This window comes from Pipistrellus hanaki, assembly GCF_964339955.1.
Source record: "Pipistrellus hanaki genome assembly, chromosome: 11".
Taxonomy (NCBI): domain Eukaryota; kingdom Metazoa; phylum Chordata; class Mammalia; order Chiroptera; family Vespertilionidae; genus Pipistrellus; species Pipistrellus hanaki.
The window spans coordinates 33,648,303-33,662,792 of NC_140513.1; the positions used below are offsets into that span (position 1 = coordinate 33,648,303).

Consider the following 14,490-nt stretch of genomic DNA (forward strand, 5'->3'; position numbering starts at 1 on the left):
TCAATCAGTTGCCTCCTGCAAGTGCCCCTACTGGGGATTGAACCCACAATAAAAGGCATGTGCCCTGACCAGGAATTGAACCCTCAACCTTTTGGTGTACACGGTCATGCTTCAACCAACTAAGCCACCCAGCCAGGGCTTAAAATTTACTTTAAAATGAAATTGCTATTCTCCCATTGGGGCCTATCCTGCTGAGGAGCAACTTTCATTGTCCCTAATCATCAGTCTCTCTCTGTCTCCAGGGGTAGGCAGAAAAATGCAAACCCAATTTACACTCTGCCCCTTAAAGTCTGACAATTTACCGCATGAATCTGGAAAAAGTATAGGTTGAGTAGTCAAATTCAGATTTTACCACCCACTGTTTGTGTGCCCTTGATCTTCATTCTCCTCGTCTCTATCATTAGTGTGTGGCAGGGGATCGTACGGCAAACTAATGACCAGAAGTCATACAGCATACACCTATCATAAGATGATTTGAAGTCCCCCCAAAGACTTGTTATGGTTTCTAATTGCAACCTTGGTTCAACTTCCTCATGTTACTGTAAGCTTCTTGCTTGGTTTGGCTGGACTCCCAGACTTTTCTTCATCCTTTCCCAGACAGAATGTTCCTGAAACATTCTCTTAGGTTTAACTTCAGGTAGACTGCTTTATAGATGTTCCTTGGGGATATCTAGGGTTCAATTCTGGGCCACCATAATAAAGTGAGTATCGCAATAAAGTGAGTCATAATCTTTTTGGTTGGGTATCTTGCCTACAGAATGTAAAAACGTGCAACATCTGTGCAGCACAATAAAGCAAGGTGCAATGAAATGAGGTGTATCTATTTATCTCCACACATCACCCTAAAGCAGTGGTTCCTCAACCTTTTTAATGCCGTGACCCTTAAATATAGTTCCTCATGTTGTGGTGACCCCAACCATAACATTATTTTTGTTGCTACTTCATAGCTGTAATTTTGCAATTGTTAATGAATCGTAATGTAAATATCTGTGTTTTCTGATGGTTTTGAGCTCTACAGCAGCGGCTCTCAACCTGTAGCTCTCGAGCCACTGTTTGTCGACTACTGAGCATGTAGTGGACACAGAGTGGGTGCTCATGAATATTTGTGGACTATGTGTAAGAGCACAGAAAATGACCTGGAAGAGCCCAAACCGGTTTGGCTCAGTGGATAGAGTGTTGGGCTGCGGACTGAAAGGTCCCGGGTTCGATTCAGGTCAAGGGCACGTACCTTGGTTGCGGGCACATCCCCCGTGGAGGGTGTGCAAGAGGCAGTTGGTCGATGTATCTCTCTCATCGACGTTTCTAACTCTCTATCCCTCTCAATTCCTCTCTGTGTAAAATCAATAAAATATATTAAAAAGAAAATGACCTGGAAGAGCAGACATCACTTTGTTATCAGGGTTACTATGGAAACCCCTTTCACATCCCGCATAGTTCAGGGTTCCGTTTCAGGGTTCGGGTTTTGGAGAAGGACCGAATGCAAATTAAAGAGAGACTAGAAGAAATTTAATTTTGCGATATGGGGGGGTCAGAGGAAGCCGACCTGTAGTGGAAGGACTGCCACTAGGTTCTGCCCTTGCTATCCCTTTTATTGAGGCTATGGGATACACCCATTACCCTTGAGCAGGTTTGGGATACACCCATAGCCCTTAGGCAGGTAGTAAACGGATTATCATCTCAATAATATAGGGAGTGGTTGGCTCTGACCTTTCAGAGCTTCGAGGTTGACCAGCCTTTTACATATTTCTATTAGTGAGACAATGATCGGTTTCAGGCAGGTTACTTTTTTCTAGGGGGGCTGCGTTAGAGTGCTATTGAAGACCTGTACTTTTTGTTTGCTGCATTTCTGTTTTAAGTAGTTTTATTAGAATGTACGTGTTTATATTTTGTGCTTCCTGGGGGGCCAATAGCCAGCATATGTGTCTCTTTGTTGCTAGGGTGCCTTCAGGCTATCAGAAGCAGCTTTGCTGGTGGCCTGGAGAGCCAGAAGTGTCTGGTGGTTTGGGGTCCCTCTCCCCACACCCCAGAAAATTAGCTAACTAGAGGCATTTGACGACTCCTGCAACCTAGTCCTTGTTTGGGCAACTCAAAGGCATACTTTTAAAAAATTTAATATATTTTTATTTTTATTGATTTCAGAAAAGAAGGGAGAGGGAGAGAGAAATATAATTATCAATGATGAGAGAGAATCATTGATCGTGAGCCTGCAACCTGGGGAATCAAACTGTGACCTCGTGGTTCATAGGTTGATGCTCAACGCCAGCCTGGCTCAAAGGCATACTTTTTGATCCTATACAGCTCCCCTGCAATTCAGCTCAAATGACTTCATGGGACTTTGCTTGAAATTGAACTTTCTCTCTGGCCAGTTCAGGGCCCCACTTGTGTAATTAAAAACAGTTGGTACCTACTGGAGGATGAGGTGGATGACCTTCTCACCTTAAACTTGTCGCCTTCCCTGGCTCTAAATTAACCTTGAGAGATGTTCAGGAACAGTTCCATAACTTACAGAGCCCAGGGCAAAATGAAAGTGCTGAGTCCCTTGTTTGGATAGCAGGAAATGTGTTAGTAGTACTAAAATATAAAACTTTTCCAAGTCTCTCGACTTGTCAGGGCATTTTTTTATTTGCTATTAATTGTAGTTCTAAGTAAAGAAAATTAAAATTTTACATTATTAGTATGAATTTACCATTCATATTTATGTTGTGCAGTTTGTGTTTTAAATATAAGTATATGAGCTCTTCACTTGTATGCAAAACCATCACAATGATGTAATTTATACTTTGTAAATTGTACATGCATATGAGGTTGGCCAGTGGGAAAGGAACTGCAGGAGGGCTCAAGGGTATGTGCCGGAGGGGTCCAGGGTGTGTCCGGCCCTCTGTCTCGCTTAGTCCTGATTGGCCGACCCCAGCAGCAAGCTAACCTACCAGTCAGAGCGTCTGACCCCTGGTGGTCAGTGCACGTCATAGTGAGTGGTTGAGCAGCTTTAGCATATCATTAGCATATTCCGCTTTGGTTGAAGGCTGACTAGTCCACTGGACACTGAAGATGTCAGGCTTTTATTGTATAGGATATATTTAAGACCATCTTTTTTCTTTCAAGTTTAGTAAGAAATTTAAAAGTATATTTACTCCAATTTATCCAGCTTTCCGTGTTTTGTAATGGAAGGAATTTTCAGAATACCCAGTTTTGTTAAAGTTACGGAAATGGAGATCACAGAGCACATTTTTTGTTTACTTACAGATTTCACAATGTTCCATGACTACTTCAGATTTCATAAACCTCTGATGAATACTCATTTTTATCTTGGTTATCTTTTAGACTATTTTTTTTTAAATCAAGGTAGTGCATACACTTCACTTGAAATGTCAAATCTTGCTAAAAGTCTTTAAACAAAAAACATAGGTCTCTTCTTCCCTGCCTGCTTCCATCTCCAGTTCTGCTTCCCAGACCATGACTTTACACTCTCTGTAGCCATTTCTTGCAAAATTCACTTCCATCTTTTAAAATAGAATGCCAGTATTTTTTATGCCAGTATTTAACCAGTATTTTTTTTAACTCATCATTTTTATTTTATTTTATTTTATTATTTTTTTAAAATATTTAATGATTTTTTACAGAGAGGAAGGGAGAGGGATAGAGAGCTAGAAACGTCGATGAGAGAGAAACATCGACCAGCTGCCTCTTGCACACCCCCTACCGGGAATGTACCCGCAACCAGTGTACATGCCCTTGACCAGAATCGAACCTGGGACCTTTCAGTCCGCAGACCGATGCCCTACCACTGAGCCAAACCGGTTTCTGCTTAAGTCATCATTTTTAGATCATAAATGTTATAGTATATTCTGATAATGTTAATTCTCCTGGAATATTCTTTTTTGTTCTTCGTGCAGGCAATAGTTTTTAACTTACAAAATTTATTTGTACTTGATCAGATTTCCTGTAAATCTTAAATCTCAAGTCTTATTTCCTGTGTGCCCAAATCATCAAACATTTATTGCCTTTATCCCCCTGCAGTCATTCACCTAATATCCGATAGACTATTTGTTTTCTGGACCTGCTGCACAGCTGCCCCCCAAGGACCCAGTTTCCTGGATGCTGAATTTCTTTTTGTCTTCTTCCCTCGTTTTAGTGGTAATATATCCTCCAGGAGCTTCCTGAAGCTGAGTGAAAAAGGAGGTCAATTTAAAAACGGTGAATGTCTGAAAATGTTTTATTCCATCTTTACTCGTGATTAAAAGTTTATGAGAGTAGAGAATCCAAGGCTGGAAATGCCTTCCAGTTAGAATTGTGACAACATTCTTCACTGGGCTTGGCTCCTGCGGCTGCTGTTAAGAAATGCAGTGCAATTATGATTTCCCTTTTGTGGGTTCTATGTGGTTTTCCGAAGTCTATTTAGTTTTGTTAATTTACCCGTGTGTACTAAAGGGAATCCATTCTTATTTACAGGATTGTCCTATTTTAAAGATCCTTTCCACTCGATTTTCACAAACCTGGATTGTCCTGGTAAATGATCTTCCCTCCCTGAATTCGGTAGAAGGTTTATACACCCTGGATGCTAAGTGGAAAATAACCAAAACCCCAGTTTGCACATCTGTGCACTTGAAAATTAGTAGCTGGAACCAGTCCTTTGTCTGGAGTTTGGGAAGAATACTGAATTCGGTTGCTAGGTGGCAGTGTTCTTTTACCAAAAAGACGGTTGTCAGAGTCTGCAGGTCCCTGTCTGAAGGGGAAAGGAAAACCCTGCCTCTTCGTTAACAACTTTTCACCAGACTTCCTGGTTTCAGCCCACAGAGGGGCACCAACCAGCACCATCTGCAACTGCCGGGCTGGAATGACCAAACAAAATTTTTTCCCCTGCCAGCCGCTGTACATTGCCAAACGGGGCAGCGGTCAGTATAAAGTACACGGTTGCTTCCAGAAACTAAAAATCTATGCAGGGACCAGAGTCTGTCTCAGGCTCTAGTAAACAAATGATAGAATCTCACTTGTTCAGCGATTGGTGGTACCGCGTTAAGTTCACAAAAAGATCTCTAGCATTGCAGATTCAAAACATCTGTGTATGGTGTGCCTGAGAATTATAAGTTTCTTTCACTCCATTACCAGATGCAGTTGCCAGATTTGGCAAATAAAATTCAGTTAAATTTGAATTTTAGATACACAATGAATTTTTTAAAAGTCAGGTTTATGGAGGTATAATTTACATACAATAATCCACCCCCCTTTTAGGTATACAATTCTATACATTTTTACAAATGTGTACATTGTGTAACTATTATCACACTCAAGATATAGAATATTTTTCTCATCCCCAGAAGTTTCTTCATGCCCTTTTTTTAGTCAATCCTTCACTCACCCTCTACCCTTGACAACCACTGATCAAATTTCTGTCTTTACTAGTATAAGCTTACCTTTTCCACTTGTAAGTGGAATTATACAACACATAGCTTTTTGTGACTGACATTTTTGATTTACCAGTTTTGAGATTTATCCATGTGTATATAGGTAACAGTAATTGAATGGTTTTGTTTTTGTTTTAAATATAAGTGGGCCTGGGGTGGAACTTGGAACCTACAATTTTTACAAAAACCTTTGGTGTTCCCCACACAGGTGATTCTCAGATCACACTTTTTTGTTGTTGTTGTTGTTAATCTTCACCTTGAGGATATTTCCCCATTGATTTTAGAGAGTGGAAGGGATGGGGAGAGAGAGAGAGAGAAAAAAAAAAAACATCATGTGAGAGAAACACATTGATTGGTTGCCTCCCACATGTGGCCTGTCCAGGGCCAGGGATCAAGCCTCCATCTGGGGTACCTGAATCAAACCCATGACCCTTCAGTCCAAGGCCCAGTGCTCTATCCACCGAGCCAAACCCACTAGGGTCTGTAGCACACTTTCAAACAACAAGGATCTGAAGCAGTGGGGTCTTGAGTCTCCTTTAGAACCTGCTTAATTCAATCAAGTTTCTACCAGAAAAATATCCAGAGCAAACAGTAATTTCACACAGTTTCAGGAAGTTGCATGATTCACCAAAGCTCATGAACCCATGACCCTGGGGTTAAGATCTATAGTGTTATCCTCTCATGTGCTGTACTGAAAGCTCACGTCTTACACAGACGTGAGAGGCAAACAAGTTCATTTCAGGTTCTCTCACCCCGTGTACTCATCATTTCCCCCACACTTCTCAGCATAAGGGAATTTCTTTTTGCCTTTCCTTAAGATATGATGTCTTGCAATTCTGTTTCCATTCCTATTAAATGTTTACTTATTAAAGCAAAAATGAATGAGCTATTTATATATCATAAAAGCCAGACAGTTGTCATAAAAGACTAAAATTGCAAAGAAATTAGAGAATGAAAAAGAGTAAATGCATAGTCCTACACCAAAGATGAAGTGAGATAATTTTGTCTGTCTCCATTTTTTTTTCTTTCACATTTGTGATAATAATGGAATGATGCCTGGGTCCCACCCCAGATATTCTGATGTATTATACTTGGTGTGTGGTATGCTCTGGACTCAGCATTTTTCACAAGCTCCTTAGGCGATTTATTAGATGTTGCAGAGTTTGAGAGTCACTGCCACACGAGCACCTGCCATAACTTGTTCTTCGCTCTTTCTATATTCTCAGTTGGTTGGGCCATGTGCAATGGATAAAAAAAAAAAAAACAAAAAAAAAAAAAAACCATTGGGAATTAATTATAATCATAATTGTGCATCAACATGAAAGGGAAAAAATATTCTAATTACTGGTTCATTCTGAAGGGATATCTACAACTGGCCATTCATGCTAAAGGATAGGGAGGCCTTGCTTGAAGGAATAAGAATAGGTCAAAATTGGAGAAAATTACAACAGGAATTGTTAGATTTCACTGCAAACCCCTGGAGACGCCTAAATTGTTGTGATTAGTGAAAACTAATCATGGATGAGTAAGCAAGGGAAACAATGATGACAACAAACAATGATGACAACAAAACAATTATTAGGTCTTCCTCTTCAAGGGAGCATTTTCCATAATTTTTTTTTTTTTTTTAACGAAAAGGTCAGGAAACAGTTTTATTCTCATTTATTAAAATAATGTCTGCATAGGGTTCTGTTTGAGCAAATCAACCCCTCTTGCATGTTGATAGATAATAATGTGAAGAAACATAAACATAATTGCATATGTCAGTGCATATCTCTGAAAGACAATGTGCTGTGTACTGCAAGGCATTCATGGACAGTCTCTCCCTTCAGGACCTTCTAATCTCATAATGGGGAGGAGATAAGCACATAAAGCGCAAAGCAGTGGGGTGGGAACCTGGTTGAGGGGAACAATGGAGGGGGGGGGGAAATGAGGAACATTTGTAATAATATGAACAATAAAGATTTATTAAAATAAATAAGTAAAAAAATAAAAATAAAGCACCAAGCAGGGAGGTGAGTGGGTTAAAAATATATCCATAAAAACACTCAGGGAGTTCAAAGAAAGATAAGCCTCAGATTCCAGCCCTAACCCTAAGGGTTTTTGAACTATGGTGGCAGAACTTCAGGCTTGAAATACACAGTTGTAGTTTTACATTGGTTGAATATTGTTTTTGCTATTAATAAAGGGCTTTGTTTCCCATTTGGTTATTATCTATAATAATACAAGTGTAATTGCTAATTAAACCAGATGGCCAAACGACCTTCCTGACAACATTCCAGACGACCTTCTGGACAAAGCTAGGGCTGCGAGAGCCCTTTGCATGAATTTCGTGCATTGGGCCTCTAGTATTGATTTTAGAGAGGAAGAGAGAGAGGTAGAAACATCAATGATGAGAGAAAATTATGGATCAGCTGCCTCCTGCATGCTCCCTGAAACCCAAGCCTGTGACCTGACTGGGAATCAAATTGTGACCTCCTGATTCATAGATAGTAGGCCAACGCTCAGTCACTAAGCCACATCGGCCAGGCTCCCAGGTTACTGCTTCTTGTGTAGGATTCTTGGATACTTGGCAATGGTGGTATCATAATAGCATAAAAAACTTTTGTTCCCCCAACCAGGTACATTGTGATACCCAGTGGGTTCATGTAGGTATCTAAATAAGAGCTGGTATTTGGACCAAAGTACCATTTAGAGAGATTGAGGCTGTTGGTGCACCAGTGACAGCTGACATTGTAATCTGAGATAATATTAGATTGTTAGGAAAAGAGGTACTTTTGTGGTCAGAAATTGCTCATCTCAAGATAGACAGACCTTTAATATATAGATGTGTTAGTTACTGGTAAGTGGAGGTGTTTTTGTTTTTGGTCACCAGTATTTTATTTTTCCAATTAAAATCTTTAGTCAATTTATTATTATTTTAAATATTTATTGTTGAAAGTATTACATATGTCCCCTTATCCCCCCACTTCTAGCCCAGTCCTGCCTCTCACTGCAGGCCTTTACCACCCTATTGTCTATGTTCATGGGTTGTGCATATATGCATGTAAGTTCATTTCTTTCCATCCATCTACCCTCCCCCACCTTTCCTCTGAGATTTGACAGTCTGTTCCATGCTTTTATGTCTCTGGATCAATCTTGTTTATCAGTTTATTTTGTTCATTAGATTCCATATATGTGTAAGATCATGTGATACTTGTCTTTCTCTGATTGACTTATTTTGCTTAGCATAATACTCTCAGGTCCCTCCATGCTGTCTTAAAGAGTAAGAGATCCTTCTTTTGTACTGCTGTATAGTATTCCATTATATAAATGTATCATAGCTTTTTTATTCACTCATCTACTGATGGGTACCTGGGCTGCTTCCAGATATTAGCTATTGTAAATTGCTTAAACTGTAGAATCTATCTGATTCCTGAGGACTAGAGAACATGAATTTATGAGGCATTTGGAATTTAAATTCTTAGTGCTTGGCATGGGTAGGTGGCCCTAGAATGTTAGTTTCAAATCTAGTTTCTCTTTATGTTATTTTGAAGAGGATTGAAGGGAAAGAAAATTACTGTGGAATTCAGCTTTAGATTCATGTAGTTTGTCCTTGGGTCCTAGAATTCACTACCCTGGCCCTGCATCGTCATGGTTTCTACCAACAGAGGCCTCACACTGGTTCTGACTTGTTTATTGTATAAACTTAAATCATAGATGTGAGCCAAGTCTGTGGGTTTGACTGTGGTGGAGTGAGGTTGAGGAATGGCATCAAGGGCAATTTTGTTCTAAACAAATATTTAAAGAGAAATGGAAGCTCTTATTAGTCAGGTTGATGTACAGAATAACTAAATGAGATTATTAAAACTCTAAGAGCTGAAAAGGAAATTTAAAAGCTTCTACTTAAACACTGTACCTCCATGCTCAGGTTTGCTTTAAACCTTGAAAAGGAATGTGATCATCTTACAAAACAGTTGTTGGTTTTACAGCTTGAACAGAAAGAATATGAACATTTTTTTTTTCTATTTTCTCCTGTTTTCCTTGTCTACCACCATTCCCAAGAAAACACTAAGTGTCTGCTATGTTCTTTGACTGTCAACAGAAATGTGGTCTGACTTAAGCTATAGGTTGGGGATCTATAAAAATAACTTTGCTTGGAAATAAACTGGTGTCATAACTTAGTATTTACTTGTATTTCGTTGGTGTGGGCTGATCCATTTATGTTATTATATATTCTGCTAACTCTTACGAACCTCAGAGGAGCAGAGAGGTGAGAAAAATGACTTTATATTAATACAATTTTAGAGGGTTTGGAGGGAGCTCCACCCATCCCAGTGGAAGATTTTCAGGCCACAGCTGTGAAAAAGGGAATTGAGACTCCATGTGAGTGAAGCAACTCCAACTGAGAGTGAACAAAATAAGAAATGAGAATAATTGACTCTAATTTCTTTCAGGCTTAAATTTCAATGAAGGGAGAGGGATTTTGTTTTAAGACATTAATTTCTCTCTAGTCAATTAAATGGGAGAAAATTCACATTTTTTAATTTGGGGGTATTCTTTATTGTTTTGTTTGAACTCATGGTATGAACTCTGGCAAGCCATTTTGAACATCATGATTTCACGTAGGGGATGAAAAAGAGAATAGAAAGTGAATTTCTTGTTTTATTAGTAACTTGTGGTCTTTTAATTCATATAGTGTGGTGACTTGTTTTAGAGGCTTTGGGGGATAATAGTTAAAATAAACAAATTCCAAGAGGGTTCTGAGGAAAAGTGATGAAGTGATTGATGTTGGGGTAACTACTCCAAGTCTGAAGGAAGCTCCACTACTTTAAAATATGTTAAATGAGTAAGTAAGGTGACCAACTTACTCTGAGCTGACTTAGGTTTTCTTAATTTTAGTATCCCAGGAACTTCCCATCCCTGTGTTTTAGTGTGGTTTATCCAGAGAAACAATAGGAAATCCTATATAATAAAGAGATGATATGCAAATTACCATCACTCCAACACACAAGATGGCTGCCCCCATGTGGTCAAAGATGGTCGCTTCCATGTGGATACAAGATGGCCTCTATAGATGGCCATCAGGGGAGGGCAGTTAGGAGGGACAGGCCTGCAAAGGAGGGCAGTTGGGGGCGACCAGGCCTGCAGGGGAGGGCAGTTGGGGGAGGAGGAATAGGCCTGCAGGGGAGGGAAGTTAGGGATGACCAGGCCAGCAGGGGAGGGCAGTTAGGTGCAATTGGGCCAGCAGAGAAGCAGTTAGGCATCGATCAGGCTGGTAGGGGAGTGGTTAGAGGGTGATCAGGATGTCAGGTAGAAGCAGTTAGGGGCAATCAGGCAGGCAAGCAAGTGGTTGGGAGCCAGCAGTCCTGGATTGTGAGAGTGATATCCGACTGCTTGTTTAGGCCGATCCTGGCTCGGGCCTAATTGAGAAGCTGGTCATCCCTTGAGGGATCTTAGATTGGAGAAGGTACAGATTGGGCTGAGGGACATCCCCCCTGCACAAATTTTGTGCACTGGGCCTCTAGTTTTATATATAAGAGATTGGCTCATATGATTATGGAAGCTAAGAAGTCCCACAATCTGCTCTCTGCAAACTGGAGGTAGTTCCAGTCCAAACCTGAAGGCCTGAGAACCAGGAACACAGATGTTCATGGGCTGGAGAAGATGGATGTCCCACCTCAAGCAGGAGGGCAAGTTTGTCCTTTCTTGCCACTTGCCCTGTGCTAGCCAGTTTGGCCCAGTAGATAGAACATCGGCCTGCAGATTTGATTCTGGTCAAGGGCACATGCCTGGGTTGCGGGCTTGGTCCAATGTGCAGGAGGCAGCCAATGAATGATTCCCTCTCATCATTTGATTTTTCTATCTCTCTCTTCCTCTCTAAAGTAAATTAAAAAAATGTAGTATATCCTATAGAATAAAAGGCTAATATGCAAATTGTCCCCATTGGAGTGGGAGTTTGACGGGGGGGGGGGGGGGCGCGGGGTGGGGCGGGGTTGGCTGACCAACTACCCACGGCCCCTCCCCTGGCCGGCCTGGCCTGATCGGGGCCGGCCAGACCCCACCCATGCACGAATTTGTGCACCGGGCCTCTAGTGTGTGTGTGTGTGTGTGTGTGTGTGTGTGTGTGTGTGTGTGTGTATGGCCATTTGTCCCAAGCCATGGTCCTGTAACACCTTCTGGTGGTGCTTTCTAGGCATCCTAATTCTCCTTATTTTCCTCCTACATTCTGGGACTATCTTCCCCTCAGATTCTGCAATTCTGACTGTCACTCTTCTTGATTTACCAGTTTGGCTCTGTGTGTACTAGAAAGTAGCTTTCATTTCCCAGCCAACTTCACACTGTTAATACATTGAGTCAATACAGATGTCCTGTTCTGTGGGAACTTTCAGACCCCTGCTGAACATCTGCTCCCTTGGGTACTGAGAGTAGATTTGGTCAGAGAAAGGAAAGAAAAGTTCAGTCATCTGGGATAAGCCGGATTACCTCCCTAAAGGATGCTGGACGAATTCCATGGCAGATCACCAGGAGAGGGCTTCCAGGTGCGCTAACAAGCTGCTGCTCCTCTGACTATGCAAACACAAGAACGTCGGATTCTGACAGCTACCTGGCACCACGGATTTGCCCTCCAGAGCAATCTGATTCTCTCATAACATAAGTAAATAGCAACAACAACTAAAGTCAATGCAGATAGGAAACGTCTGGAAGGAAACACAGCAAAATGTGAACGGTGATTTTCTCTTAGCAGTAGAACTAAGAATGATTTTTACTTTTTAAAAATCCCTTTCTGAATTTCATGGCTTAAAAAAAAAAGGTTTTAGTTTAGAATCAGACAAAGCTGTTTCAAGTTGAAGGCAATTCAATGCCGATAATGGGTAATATGCTGATTTAGCTTGGCTAGAAAGAAAACCTACTGATTAGCTGGTATAAAAGAGAAAGAGAGAGAAAAGCAGCCATTTCACCAGCATTGGTTATTAGAATGTAGTCTCCATTATAAGGCTATACAATATAAGCTTATCATGGATGTATTTGAAAGACTGCAAGGAATGGAACATCTGACTAAAAGTAGCTTAGTCATACTTCTCCAGAATTTGTAAGTATGTGGCACACGGTTCAATTTCTGTGTGATTCATTTGGCCTCTCCTCATGGTCCCAAGATGGTTATAGCTCCAAGCAACATGCTTTCCGGTGATGGAAACAGGAAGGAGAGGGTTTCTATTTTGTCAAGAAAGAATGTCTTTCCAAAAGCTCTCCCAGCGCATTTGTCTCAGTTCCCATTGGTTCACTTGTCAATTCTCCAGCAGCAATGGATGCTGGGATGCTTCAGCCTGGGATAAAAAGCCTCTCTTTCCACAAAGAGGCGGCTGGGGCACATGGCTGTGGGATAGGTGTCTAGGAGTGTCTGCACAGTAGAGAACTTGGAGGAAATACAGAGAAGATATATTCAAAACTTTGAAGTTCTTCATAAAATTTTTTATAAACACCTAAGATTTCTTGGCCTAAAGGAAAGAAAACTGTCAGATTAAATTCACTTGGACATTTTTATACTGCAGATAGCTACTCACTGTGTATCACATACAAAGCATTATCCCAGGTGCTTTTAAAAACAGGAAAGTGTGCTAAGGGAAGGAAAAATATCTACTACCTGCTTACTATAATTGGGGCACTGTTGCAGGGGATTTAAATATATCATTTCTCTTACACATTTAAGAGAGGGATTATTGGATTTGTTTTACAGATGAGGAAATGGCAGCCTCCAGGAACCAGGCCATCATCACACCTTCCCCTCTTTAAGCCCCTTCACTCCAATCCCACACCTAGCAATGCTCTTTAAAGGGGAAAACCACGACCAGTTTACACAGGTGTACACAGAATATGACTAAGTAAAAACACGGATTTATGCATTGATAAAAGATAGTGGAGGTAAATATGGATGATCTCAAAGCTCATTAGGTTCTATTTATTTTCCCTTTAAAAATGTTAATGGTGTTTTGAAAGACAAAAGAGCTTTTGGAAATTTTATAGAGAGCCAAGGTAGGTGTGTTTTTGCTGTATGTGAATAGTTTATTTACATATTTATGTTGTGTCAATGACTTTTTAAAAAAAGGAGCTATCACTATATATATGTATTTAATGTTCCTATATATTCATTAGCATGTTGCTATGTCCCATTATTAATACTGTAAATTATTTAGTTTGATGAACAGTTTAAAGATATACATTTTCCAGTTTAGTAAATACAGTTGTTTAAAAGATTGAAGCATGTCATTTTTCCTCTTAAAAGGCCTAAATGTGAATTATAGAAAATTTTCAAATTAGAGAAAAATTAGAAAGAAGGAAATAAAAATTACCCATATCTTATATTATCCAAAAATAGCCACTGAATTTATCCAGAATTTTAGTTTTTATCTTAATACTTTTGACTTTCTTAGCAAAATAATATATCTATAATACTTATGAAAATAGCCATCTTCTCTCCCACAATCTACCTCCCTATTTTTGTTCCCCAGAGGCACTCACTCTGAATTATTTTAGCTATTTTTTTTCCTTTTCCTTTTATTTATTTTAAATTAGGTATTATCTATTGACTTACTTCTATGGAAGATGAACGTTTATATTCATTTCCTTCCAACTTTTTGCCTCTCAAATACACACATTTCCTCCCACAGTAATGCCACTAGAGTTATGTTACATCTCAGTATGTATATGAGTATGGATATTATTGTGATAGTTCAAGTACTATTCATCACTGAGCCATACGGTTACCCTGGGTTACATTTTCTTTATTGTGTGACTTTTTGTGTTAATGTTGCAATCTTGGCCTTGATTTTCTGCTTGCTTCATTTTCTATGTTACTATCATTCTCACATTCTCTGAGAGAGATGTATCTGAATCTGTTTTATTAAATCTTGAATATCTGTTGATTTCTTTTTAAACTTTGTGTGATATATCTTGGTCTGGAACATATTTTTCACCCATTATGTGGAGTGCTCAATAGGCCCTTCGACTCTGAATTTTCATTCTTCATTTGTGGAAATTCTTCCTGTATAATTCTTTAATAATTTCCTCTGTACTTTCTCTGTTCTCTCTTTCTAGAATGCCTATTAGA

The 14,490-nt window shown here is 39.9% G+C and overlaps 1 protein-coding gene and 1 long non-coding RNA gene across 6 annotated transcripts in view; both read left to right on the plus strand.

Moving 5' to 3' along the window:
• LOC311630442 overlaps positions 1 to 14,490 on the plus strand; it is a 930,538-nt gene that overhangs the window by 268,876 nt on the left and 647,172 nt on the right. The gene's annotated exons all lie outside the window — the stretch shown is intronic.
• Positions 1 to 14,490, plus strand: part of LOC311630437 (uncharacterized protein) — a gene marked incomplete at its 5' end in the record, with an annotated part of 34,745 nt that overhangs the window by 7,016 nt on the left and 13,239 nt on the right. The window contains one exon of one of the 5 annotated variants that reach the window (XR_014796379.1): positions 13,357 to 13,415. The exons of the other annotated variants lie outside the window; for them this stretch is intronic. Of the gene's footprint in view, positions 1 to 13,356; positions 13,416 to 14,490 lie in introns of those variants that run through there. 5 annotated transcript variants of the gene reach the window in all.